At 43.9% G+C, this 12393-nt stretch overlaps 1 protein-coding gene across 6 annotated transcripts in view; it reads right to left on the bottom strand.

Moving 5' to 3' along the window:
• LOC139564013 (semaphorin-6D-like) overlaps positions 1 to 12393 on the bottom strand; it is a 151345-nt gene that overhangs the window by 80780 nt on the left and 58172 nt on the right. The window contains exon 3 of one of the 6 annotated variants that reach the window (XM_071383143.1): positions 11052 to 11244. The exons of the other annotated variants lie outside the window; for them this stretch is intronic. The gene's annotated coding sequence lies outside the window, so the exon portion shown is untranslated. The remainder of the gene's footprint in view (positions 1 to 11051; positions 11245 to 12393) is intronic. 6 annotated transcript variants of the gene reach the window in all.

Genomic DNA, 12393 nt, shown 5'->3' on the forward strand with positions numbered 1-12393 from the left:
ATTGTGTAACATGAAGTCCTATGAGTGTCATCTGATGAAGATAATCAAAGGTTAGTGATTCATTTTATCTCTATTTCCGCTTTTTGTGAAAGCTATCTTTCGCTGGAAAAATGGCTGTGCCTATTGTGGTTTGGTGGTGACCTAACATAATCGTTTGTAGTGCTTTCGCTGAAAAGCATATTTGAAATCGGACACTTTGGTGGGATTAACAACAAGATTACCTTTAAAATTATATTATTATAAAATTATATAAGACACATGTATGAATTTTAATTATGAGATTTCTGTTGTTTGAATTTGGCGCCCTGCACTTTCACTGGCTGTTGTCATATCGATCCCGGTAGCGGGATGCAGCCATAAGAAGTTAAATAGCCAGTTTCCCCATAGTCCCAAATTATTTCGATTATTCAAACAGCCTACAATGGATGTGTAATATAGACACTAAATTGGAAAAAAGAGCTGTCAATCACCGAAGGTTGTTTGTTACATACAGTAGTAAAGCTAACAGCCTAATGGTTCTTCATATAAAGTTGCTGCTAACAACTCTGTTACAAATGGTTATTCCAGTGAAGCTTGTTTAAGAGCTTCAGAGCCTCATCGGTTCGGAACTATCTGGGGGTTTGAATTATAACCGGCCTTGTCAGCTAACTGTATCGTCATGGTTTTACCATCTCTCCTAAAGAAACCCCCTTGCAGTGATGGGAACCTGTGACAGATGAACATCCCTTCAATCCATTCCAGACTAATGGCATATGGTCGATGCGTCTTGCGCCCATTGCTAACGACCAGCACTGACTAATGGCTTGTGGTCGATGCGTCTTGCGCCCGCAAATCGCAAATCAGTCTCTCTGATCCCCCTGGATATTAACCCAGCTGACTGCAGCTGCTATAGAATGCAGAGTGACTCAGGAGCCTAACCAACAGTGGTCTAATGCACCCATGAATAAGGCTATAAACCCAGAACCACCCCAGCATTCTCCACATTAACTAGGCTAGCGTGGGTTCCTTGGCATAACGACCCACAGTGACTAAACCTATGTGGTGAAGAGGGGGACGCGACCCTTCACTCACACAGTGTGGGTCGGTAAGGGGATGCGTTTTGGTCTACATGACAAAGGTTCCCAATCATGGGAAACAGAAGTTTGCTGTATAGGACTGATGTCAGTGCAAAAGCCTTGTTTAAGATCACCAGGTTCAACTACAAATACCCTCTACCACTCATTTCCCTTTTCACATACTTAAGACCACAGTGGTCACATTTGGCACAGAGCAGCCATTTTGGAGTCACACTAAACCGTTGCAGAGGCCCTGTCAACATGTGTTGAAAGACGACAACAACAAGCATCCTAGATAGCTAATTTAGCAGCCTCTGGCACAAAGGATAGCTCAAATTAAGGTCAGCTGATTTCGTTGGCACACAATGTGTCTTTTCAGAGTAGAGGCTAAGAGGAGGCATGAGCAAGGGGTTTTGTTGTTTTTGCTTGCTTGTTTTCCCCAGCCCAACATTGAATGACTTGCGGTATTGATTTCACAAAATTAAAAAAAAAATCTAGACGGGGTCTTTACTTTTTTCTTCTTCTTAAAACAAACAATACCATGCCCTGGAACTGAAGTTGAGAGAATTGGATTTGGTGCACACATAAATATGGAGAATATAAAGCATTGATCACGTTTTTACTGTTCAGATTTTGTCCAATAATTGATCATCTTATTTGCTTGAATTGGCCGCACTGCGGCTCACTTTCACCTGCCTTAGAGACAGCTTTTTCAACTTGGTGTCATAAAAAAAAATGTACCCAACATTACAAATGTTTCCATATGACCCTCCCCTTGTACTGTAACAAAAAATGTGGACACCCTTCCCCTAACTGTAGCGACCCTGTGTTTATTAACGTGGATATAGACTTTGCCACATCAGCATGCTTTTGTGACTCAGTCGATGCCAAGCAGGGCTAAGGGCCAGAAGGTTAAGGGTTCGCCGACCACAACGTACAAGCTACTCTCCCTGCCTTTCTCATTACACCTACACTACGATCATAGCTGGCTGAAGATAATGATCAGCTAGGTGGAAATCAGACTTTCAACATTTTGATGCTATATTTATAATCATATATATTTTATATGAAACAAATTTTCCACCAACAGGTTTCTGTGCCAACGCATCACAACCAATAAGCAAAGCATACCGACGTTTGCCGCTTCAATGTCATGGTTTGCGATTTCAACACCACCATCTGCACAGTTTGGAGGCTGGAATTATATTTTGGACGAACGTGCACAGGTAGCATACAGGAGATTTTTGAAGTAGTCTAATCAGATTTAAACATTGGGACTAGAGCTGTGATGATACCAGTATCGCAATATTTTTTCCATGGCAAAAATGAAAACATGAAGCAGCCCAAACTCTTTGGTCCTTTAAAATCCTGTTGTATGTAAAATGTTGTGTGCTATAGCTTGAAAAATAAATACATGTGACTCTGGATGACAACATGATGATCCCACTGGGCACAGATGTCAGTTCAAAATGTAGTTTTGATTTACATTTGGTTGAGTTAACTAACTTGAATTCAACAACAAATATAGTTTTAGGTTAAAAGTCGGGGAAAAAGACAAGATGCCCTTACATTGATTACTTTTTGAAAATCCAATCAGTTTTCCACGTTGATTCAATGTCATCCCTTTTAACTCTACATTGTTGTAAAATGACCCGTAAGTAAGCATTTCACTGTTCGTCTACACCGGTTGTTTACGAAGCATGTGACAAATTCATTTTATTTGATCACATTGCTTTTCTTGGTTGAAATGATATGGACACTAGGGATTTAACATTTTATTACTGTTCAAGTACTCGCATAATTTTTTTTGGGGTGTACGAGTCAACTAGTTATATTATATTGTGAAACACAATCTTCAAAAAAGTAGTAACCTCAGCAGTGGGGCTTGCTTGTAGAAGCCTATGACTGCAACGGCATAGCTTAGCGTTATTAATATAGCAGCCCTTATCTCCTGAGCCCTTATCACAGTCAAGACACCTATTTTATAGTAAAAAAAACATCTAAAATAACAGACTAAAATAGAACATAATGCCAGTGCGAAGTGATGCACATCTCGAGTCTGGAACAGCTATTTTCAAAGAGTGATCATTTGAAACAGGGCTCAATATGGCGAGTTGAAATCATTTTCAATATACAGACATTTCATTTAATATACTCAAACTGTTCTTTGGAATTTCCCAAATGGATTAACAATTCCACATTGAATACTGCCTGGTGATAAATGATGGCCATGGCATCTGTTTGGTGAGCAGGTTTGTGTATTTTCAGTGTGAAACCTGTCTATGTTAAGCCTAAACAATTCTAAATGGATCTTGGCTTTAACCTGGATTCACCTGGTCAGTCTACGTCATGGAAATGTTTTGTACACAGTGTATTTTCCTACTTCAAATCAACCAGTCCATTTTGAATTTGTGATAAAACTGTTGTCATTTGGCAAGGAATGTAGCTTGTGTATTCCATTAGATAAATCCGTTTTTATAGGCATTTCATTCTGTAGGCCTAACGGGAGCTTGTGTGTGCAATCAGCACGCATGTGTTTAGGGAGCGGTCGGAACACAATTGAGTGAATGAGACATTTAGGGAGAAGAACTGTGTGATTCTTCGCTAGGTTTCTTCTTTGTTGTGCCCCACAAATACACATGAACACATGTAACACTAGAGTCAAAGCAAATTAACTTGTCAAGACAATTTCACTTGCCATTTTGGGCAGCCACAAAGCACATTCCACCAAATAGTTTTACAGCATTTGAAAAAATGGTGATCTCTGGTTAAAGATTGAGCTTTGACGTCCATTTGAGTACTCATGCCCATCCCCAGTGGAAACAACGTTGATTCCACCCGTTTTTGCCCAGTGGGATGTTTGTTTCCAATATTAGGGGAGTTTTCCTAAAGTTAAATTTGTCTCCTTGCCACGATAGTAACGAGTATCGCGATACTGGTATCGTTCCGTCCCCTAATTGTGTCTGGATGTGTTTATGCCACACATAAAAGGTAATACATTTTAAAAGTTAAATGACAAATATTTAGGGTATATTGAAGCTTTATTGGTTCTACATGCGTAAGGAATATCGGAGAGGAGGCAGAGCGCGCGTTAAGCTTTCCTGAATAACTGGGCCTGCTGGGAGCATATGTGGCCACATTCTTATAGGACGACTTGAGAGAATGATGATCCACAACAGACAGCGCATCTCAGTATCACAACTTAAAATACAGCCAGACTGGCTTGCTACTGTGCCTTTCTATGCCTTGTAAACTGTTCAGTAGACCCTCTGATCCAAATGGAATGAAATATTCAAATCACAGGGCATTATTCAAATGACATTTGCACTGCAGTTTACGGCCTAGAGTAGAATGTTGTACTCACTTGAAAACAATAATGCAATGATTCATTGTAAGGTGGTGTTGTAGGCTAGTCTAGGTAGGATCAATGTATTGTTCCTAAACAAGATCAATAAGGTAGCTGCGTGTCTCATGTCTTCACTGTTCTTTCCAATTATATTGGAAATTGGTGCAGCTTTGAATGATTGTATGTGTAGTATGATTGCTAGTTTGCATATTGCAGAACTGGACAAACGATCCACCTACCACTATTGTCACTATGAATGGTGGATGGAGGGCAGGATAGACAGCGTGGGAAGTAGCATGGGAAGTACCAAAACACCTTGATATAGGGGAGGTGCATTCAAGCAGATGAGGACATTTGGCTAGGATGGAAGAATTTATAATAGTAAAACCTGCAAAAGGGCAAATGCAAACCAGGGGAAAAAAGGCACTACCCTCCCCCAGTGCCCAGTTCATCTCTGCCCTCAAATCCCTCCTTCTTCCCTTGCAGGCTCCTCACCTCTCGCCTCCTATTCTCTATTTTTATCACTTCCAACCTTCACATCCTACCATTTATGTGCAATTCCTCCCGCCTTCCAAAAAAAACATTCAGTGTCCTCCTTAAGTCTTTGCAAACCCTCTCTCCCTCCTCCACACCCTCCCTCCATCTCTCAGATCATTCTTCCCTCCAGATATCTCCCAGCAGGCATAGCACAGTGTGGTGGTTCGTGCTGCTGTAGAGGTGATCAATGGCCCCTGGCACCTCTGGGCCCCTGGGCTCCTGAAATGGAGGTATTAATAATGCAGGGCCCGGCTGTCATATCCTCCATTAGCTTGGGGGAGACATGGGGCCCGGACGGCTGATTGATTACTAATTGGATTAATTGGCGTCTTTTAGGGGAGGAGAATGTAATAGTCTGGAGACCTAGCTGGCAACTGAGAGGGGAGTGCATTTGGCATGCAGGCATTCAGAGATAGGGATACCGAATGCTGAACGGGTAGCGTAAACTGTGAGGGGGTTGGGTAGACTGGGGTTGCCTGTTCAGTTTCTTTGGTTGACGCCAGGATTGAGAGTGTATGTCATTTGAGATACCGTAACATTTGTGCAACATGCACTTGACAGAAATGAGGAATTGATCAAGCGGCTTCTCAATGGAGGCTTTCTCCATTATTGCACAGTGTGTGTCTGCTGAACGAAATTAACTCAACACCCTGTATACCAAATCACCCATCCTGATGATATCGTTACTTTCATTTGCTAGCTATTTCCTCCTATTTCCTTTGGAGGTATCTGCTTAGCCAGATACACACTTTGATATGACAGAGATGTAGATTTGGTATAATGTGTGTAATGATAGTGTTATTCATCAGAAACATTCTGTAATCTGCCCACCGAATGGTGCGGTGGTCTAAGGCACAGCATCGCAGTGCTGGCTGAGCGACTAGAGATTCTGGGTTCGAGTCCAAGCTCTGTCGCAGCCGGCCGCGACCGGGAGACCCATGGGGCAGCGCACAATTGGCCCAGCTTCATCCGGGTTAGCGGAGGGTTTGGCCGACAGGGATGTCCTTGTCCCATCGCACACTAGTGACTCCTGTGGCGGGCCGGGCACAGTGCACGCTGACACAGTCACCAGGTGTACAGTGTTTCCTCCGACACATTGGTGCGGCTGGCTTCCAGGTTAAGTGGGAATTGTGTCAAGAAGCAGTGCGGCTTGGTTGGGTTGGGTTTCGGAGGACGCACGGCTCTCGACCATCGCCTCTCCCGAGTCCGTACGGGAGCTGCAGCGATGAGACAAGACTAACAGCCAATTGGATACCACGAAATTGAAAAAGGACACAAATAATAATAAAAAAAGAAATCAAGAAACGTCAGAACAAATCCAATTAACAACCCAATCAGCACTGTAACAGTATTTCAAATGTAATCTATATGTAGATACACTGGGTATACAAAACATTAAGAACACCTGCTCTTTCCATGACATAGACTGACCAGGTGAATACAGGTGAACACTATGATCCCTTATTGATGTCACTTGTTAAATCCACTTCAAACCAGTGTAGATGAAGGGAAGGAGACAGGTTAAAGAAGGATTTTCAAGCCTTGAGACAATTGAGAAATGGATTGTGTATGTGTGCCTTTAAAGGGTGAATGGGCAAGACAGAATATTTAAGTGCCTTTGTATGGGGTATGATAGTAGGTACCAGGTGCACCAGTTTGTGTCAAGAACTGCAGCACTACTGGGTTTTTCAAACACAATAGTTTCTTGTGTGTATCAAGAATGGTCCACCACCCAAAGGACATCCAGCCAACTTGACACAACTGTGGGAAGCATTGGAGTCAACATGGGGAATGCTTTCGACACCTTGTAGAGTTCATGACCCGATGATTTGAGGCTGGTCTGGGGGCAAGGGGGGGGGGGGGGTGCAACTCAATATTAGGAAGGTGTTCTTAATGTTTGCTATGTGTGTATGTGTGTGTGCGTGCGATATATAACACACACACACATACTCAGTGGCCAGATATTAAGTATACTCATCTAGTACCGGGTTAGACCCCCCTTTGCCTCCAGAACAGCCTGAATGCTTCGGGGCATTGGCCCATTGCTCAATTGGTATCAAGGGACCTAACATGTGCCAGGAAAACCTTCTCCACCCCATTACAACACAGCAAACAGTCTGTACAGTTGACACCAGGAAGGATGGGGCCATGGACTGCTTACGCCAAATCCTGACTCTGCCATCAGCAAAATGCAACAGGAACTGTTGATGCCATTCTGCACTGTTATTTGCCTGTTTGTGAACCGCCTGTTAGCTTGCACCATTCTTGCCATTCTCCTTCGACCTCTCATCAACGAGCTGTTGTTGCCCACAGGAATGCCGCTAACTGGATGCTTTTTGTTTGTCGCACCATTCTCAGTAAACCCTAGACACTGTCGTGCGTGAAGATCCCAGTGCGCCGTCCGTTTCTGAGATACTGAAACCGGCACACCTGGCACCGACAACCATACCAAGCTCAAAGTCGCTTAGGTCACTAGTTTTGCCCATTCTAACGTTCAATCGAACAGTAACTGAATGCCTCAATGCCTGTCTGCCTGCTTTATATAGTAAGCCACGGCCACGTGACTCACTATCTATAGGAGCGAACCATTTTCGTGAACGTGGTGGGTGTACCAAATAAACTCCACAGAGAATGTATGTGAATGGTGTGTATAGACAGTATGTGAATAGAAAATGTGTTATATAGGATGAGCCATGACTAAAAGGTTCAGGGCAAGGTAGTGAGTGGAGGCCAGCTCGTGGTGACTGTTTAACAGTCTGATGACCTGGAGATAAACAGCTTCTATCAGTCTCTCGGTCCCAGCTTTGATGCACCTGTTCTGTCTCCGCCTTCTAGATGGCAGCTGGGTGAACAGGGCGAGGTTTGGGTGGCTAAGGATCTTGATGATCTTCGTGGGCTTCCTGTGACACCGGTTGCTGTAGATGTCTTGGAAGGGAGGCAGAGTTTCCCCCTGATGATGCGTTGAGCTGACCGTACCACCCTCTGGAGAGCCCTGTGGTGCAGTGTTGGCATGTATGTGCATATTAATGCGTCTAATGCTGTGCTTATATGTGTTGCCATTGGTAACTGGTGGTCAGGCATAGATCATGGTTGGAATAACTAGTGTGTGTATTTGTGTGTATACTGTATATTTTGGCTGGTATGACCAAACTTATTACAATACGCCAACACCCACAATAGAAACAAATCCACTTATGCATGGATCTGACACACATCATTGTGTGTGTGTGTGTGTGTGTGTGTGTGTGTGTGCGCACACGCGTCCACATTAAAGCATAGCAAGTCATATCCTGCCAGCTGGGGCACAGAAACCTCAGGAGTGCGTGTACAGTGTGTGAAACAACATACCGTATTGTCCTACTTCCAATCTCATCAGGTTATTTTGAAGGGAAAATACAATTTACAAAGGCAACTCATCATTCCTGAATACAGTACAGCAGGACTGCCTCATCCTTTCAGGCTACTTCATACTGTTCATCCTTTCCCCAGTATAAAATGTCAGAGTGATACACTACTGTAATGGGATTTATAGAGGAGGTCCTTTGTCTGATCCTCTCTGTCTTATGAATCATTTGAAGATCCTCATCCCTTATCAGGATTTTTGACAGTATGAGATCATTCCGCTTTCTTCCCAACGAGGTGTTGTCAGGATTCCATCATGGTTTCAAACAGTAAGCCTATCTAAACATGAATCTCTTCATTTCACTCTCAAAGTGCGCACACACACACACACACACACACACTTTCCTTCCAGGCATGCAAAAGCGTTCTTCCTTGAGCAGTTGAGGCAAGCACGACTCTCTCTCTCACTCTGTGTCTTTCTCTCTCTCTCTCGTGCTGTGCTGCACCTGCTCCCCCATCGCCTCCACCCACTCCGCTCCTCAGCCGCTCCCGCCACCTCCTCCCGGCCCCTGTGGCTAGCTGCAGAGATGGCCCGCTGCGCTAATTGAAAGCGACCCTGACTCGTCCTTTCCCCCAGCGCTCCAGCCGATACCCCATTGTTTTCTTTCACCGGCCGTTGACAACTGGCCTTTCAGCCGCGGCGTGCTACAGCGCAAACTCTGACCCCAGCGCTCTGTCCTCTCGATCTAACCCCTCTCCCCCCACATCCCATTTTCAGGCCCATGGTGAAACGGAGAAACTGCAGAGTTGCAGATTTGGTTGTTGTTCTGCTTCTAAGGTAAGAATGGTTTGTCAAAATTAGACAGAATTGCATGTAAGTGGATTAAGTCATTTTAATAATGGTCCACTTATTGGAGCCAGCAACCCAAGAGGTGAAAATGAGACAGTGATGTTTAAATACTTTGTTTGAGTGCTGCTGATGATCATTCATTACATCCCCTTTCTAAGCGAGACTCCCCAAACTTTTAAAGGATAAAACATTAAATTGGAACTCTGATACACCCACAACACAGGCAATGTGCTTAGATATAATTTCCTTCAGATGGCACGTTGTTAAAAAAACAGCAATGCCCCCCTGAAATGAGGCGCGTGAACAGGGAGTTTTCCCATGGCGGTAGGCTGTTCTTATCACCCACACGGAGCAGAGCTGGAGCCCATAATCTAATAGCCTCGCAGCACAGTCATAAATCACCCTGAGAGACTGCATGCTGCAACACACTGACACTTCCAACCTGGCAACCTGTGTCTTTATTAAAGACCACATTATACGGGGGAGACCCCCTCTTCTCCCTCCAACTATCCTCCATTGGAAAAGCATACATCCTTTACACACACACAGATGCTATACATGCTGTGTAAATGTATGACATGTGGCCTGAGAGGGGAGGGTCATGAATGCTAGCATGATGGCTGTAGTTAAGAAGCACACTTCAGTGCATGTCTGTGTGTTTGTATGTGCAGAAATACACACAGTATGGTTGGTTTTTGCCTGGCTGCCTGCCTGCATGGGTCCATGCATGCATTTGTTTCCTTTTAGTAATTTTGACAACATTTAATTGGAAAATGTCAACGTAAACATGGATTCTGACAAACCGTAGCAATGTACGGTCTAAGATAGCCATCTTAGGCTCTCTCGATAATTATAGCACAGTCACACAGAGAAATTACAACATAGCACATCCAAAATGGAGAGAGAACATTGGCCCAGGGACGTAATAAAACTAAATGAACAGGCAATTATAAGCCATCCCACAGGTCTAGCTTATCGAACCTGAAGGACCAGCAGGCCTATTATAAAAACATTAACATTTTGAGAAGGAGACAATGATTTTGGTAACAAATTCACAGCTATTCTGTGCTCTTTCGATCTATGAAAGCTTTCTCTTTAAAGTTCACAGAAATACTTTACTGTAGACTCACTGAATCTTTGTCAAGAGACTAGATCCATCGCTCATTGGGGCAAATGAAGCTTACTGTACATTTACCAACCCCTCACTGAGTACAAGTCGCTCAAGCTGACAGTGACATTTTGAGTTGAACAAAGTTTGGTAGAGAAATCTATTAGACAGTGTCTAATTTTAGAGGCAAAGCCGTTGACTGTTTAAACTCACTGAGCGATGCATGTACCAAGCAAATGAACAATTCTGCTTTCGCTGCCTGTCTCAGTACTCTCAACCAAAATAATGCAAATTCCCAAAGGAGAGAACTCCCAAATACCCTTTTCCCCCCCAATCCGTGTGTACACATTAAGTGCCCCTCTGTAAACATTGCAGGAGGAACATAACCTCCAAACCGAGGAAAGTGGAAAGACATTACTGAAGACATGATATTTAAATAGCAGTTGTTATTCTGTAGCAATACCGTTGAAGAAGTGGATAATACAAAGACAAGAGTCAGGGCTGTTCTTGGGGTTTTCTGTAATCCATTCCACTGTAATGTGACCTGTAGTTCTGAACCACAAGAGACAAGTCTCAGAGGACCTCTCTCACACACAGAGCTTCAGTATAGATCTTTATCACACCCTGCCGTGCTTCAGAACCAGACACCCCCAGTCTCTCTGCCAGCAGACATCAGCCCCCTCACCTGTGTCAATACCACACATCCTCCCAGACCCACTGTGGAAACCTGGGCACTGTGCAGGCTGGGCAACTCACAACCAACTACCGCTGCTGTGCTGATGTTGCAGAGCCATAACACAGAGAAACACTCACACTGTGAGTCAAAGTCTTGGCCGGTGTCGTTATCTCTGCTGACGTGGATCGTTGACACAGACGACAGAATCGGACAGGTAATCCTGGATTACAGTCCAGTCGTGTCATATCCTGGATGCCCTTTAGACGTGGGCGTAACCTCATCCATCCTTCCATCCTCTCCTCTGGTGCCCATCAACGGAGCGCCGTGCCCCTGCATAGATGGAGAAATAATGAGCTCTAGTTGCCTTGTCAACGCTGTCCTTTCTACCACCGTGCTCTAAGCTCCCATTTGCCCATTCCTTCCCCACCAGGCTCTTTGGTAATCATGGGGGTCCAGGAGGCAGATGAGATTTCATATTGTCTGAAATCCCTCAATCTCTGATTGGAAACCAGGAATGGAGCATGCATACCCTGGCTGCATAGATTGGCTTCTTAACAGCTTCTACCCCCAAGCCATAAGACTCCTGAACAGCTAATCAAAGGGCTACCCAGACCCCTCTTTTACACTGCTGCTACTCTGTTATTATCTATGCATAGTCACTTTAACTCTACCTACATGTACATATTACCTCGACTAACCGGTGCCCCCGCACATTGACTCTGTACCGGTACCCCCCTGTGTACAGCCTCGCTATTGTTATTTTACTGCTGCGCTTTAATGACTTGTTACTTTTATTTTTGATTTTTTACTTAACACTTGTTTTTCTTAAAACTTCTTAAAGCATTGTTGTATAAGGGCTTGTAAGTAAACATTTCACTGTAACCTGTTGTATTCGGTGCATGTGACAAATAACATTTGATTACTTCCACGCAGGTGATGATTATAAGGGGAACATGTAAAATGCTCCTCAAGGAAAAGGTCACGCTTTGCCTCCGATCTCAAAGCCAGCAACCTGGTAATAACAATGACAATACATGGGGTGTTTTATATCGGATGATTTAATAGCCCTTTATATTGGGTGGAACGAACTCACCCTGAGCAACAAAAATTATCTCGTCCCCAATTGGGTGACTCACTACAGCCAGTGTACACCAGTAAGCTCACAGCACAATTATCGCTATAGGGCGGTATACAACCAACTTCCCTAAAGTCATACATCAAACGGAAGTGAGCATTGGCTTGTAATTATGGTGGTTGGTTTCTGGTTAGAAGTGGTTGACTTTCTGGTTTTGCTTCAAGCCCTCTTAGGTTCATCACTCTACTACATGACTTGAGAAGACACAGCATACTATGACATTTCCTGTGGGGGAGCACTCTGTAACAACATGGTGTCAACCACACTCCAAAACATCAAATTCAGACAAACTGAAAAGTTGTTTCCTCGTGATGTAGGCAGTCTGCCATGACTAAAGAAATGTC

The sequence above is a fragment of the Salvelinus alpinus genome, chromosome 35 (assembly GCF_045679555.1).
Source record: "Salvelinus alpinus chromosome 35, SLU_Salpinus.1, whole genome shotgun sequence".
NCBI lineage: Eukaryota > Metazoa > Chordata > Actinopteri > Salmoniformes > Salmonidae > Salvelinus > Salvelinus alpinus.